This window comes from Galeopterus variegatus, unplaced genomic scaffold (genome assembly GCF_000696425.1).
Source record: "Galeopterus variegatus unplaced genomic scaffold, G_variegatus-3.0.2 Scaffold1476, whole genome shotgun sequence".
In the NCBI taxonomy this organism is placed as follows: Eukaryota; Metazoa; Chordata; class Mammalia; order Dermoptera; family Cynocephalidae; genus Galeopterus; species Galeopterus variegatus.
The window spans coordinates 326,512-327,473 of NW_007727587.1; positions in this window are offsets into that span (position 1 = coordinate 326,512).

The window sequence follows — 962 nt, forward strand, 5'->3', positions numbered from 1 at the left end:
TCAGTATCAGATGATTATTGAAAATATGAAATCTGAAGAGATTATTTAGGGAGGATATGGCCAACTTTTTTTCTTCTTTTTGTTTGACTGTTGGTTTTAATTACTAAATAGCAGTGAGTTTTCTGAGCTAAATATACTAGATGCAGTAATATATGAAATAAGATCTTTCTCTGCTTTATCTAATTTCCCAGACTTGTCATGACTGATTTGTGGAAGTGCTTTTGAAATGCAAGGTTCTGCTTAACTTTTAAAAAATATTTTTATTAAATGCTTAGAGATTTTAAAGTTAAATTTGTACTAAAGTTAATAATGATATTTTAGCAAAAGAATATTGGCATTGCTTTTGAAGTATCCTGTGTCTCTCCTCCTGATCCAATGCCCTTCCTTCCCTTCTAGGAGGTCAATATTCTCAATTCTGTATTTATCATTGCTGTTATTTTCTTTATTTTTTTGTTACATATATACTTGTATACCTAAATAATATATTGTTTCATTTTTTATGTTTCTGAGATTTATATAAAAAGTGTTTATTTCCACATTATTTTCCTGAGATCATCCATTTGTTACTTGTAGTATTATATTTATTCATTTTCATAGCTATTTGGGATTCCATTGCATAAATAAACAACACTTTTACCCATTCTACTCTTGATGGGCATTTAGGATATTTCCTTTTTTTAATCTACAGAATGTGCTTCGTGGCATTATTATACATATCTTCTGTTGCAGTATTGAAGAATTTTTCTAATATACTATATACCTAAAAGTAAATTGCTGGGCTATAGTATGTGCACATCTTTCATACTAATAGCACCAAATTGTTTTTCATAGTGGTCATGTGAATTTACACTCCCAACAAGCTTTTTATTTTGGCCTAGTCTGGTGAGATCGAAATGCATGTTGTTTTTTTTTTTTTCCTTTTTGTCTTTTTTCGTGTCTGGCAATGGATCGCAACCCTCAGT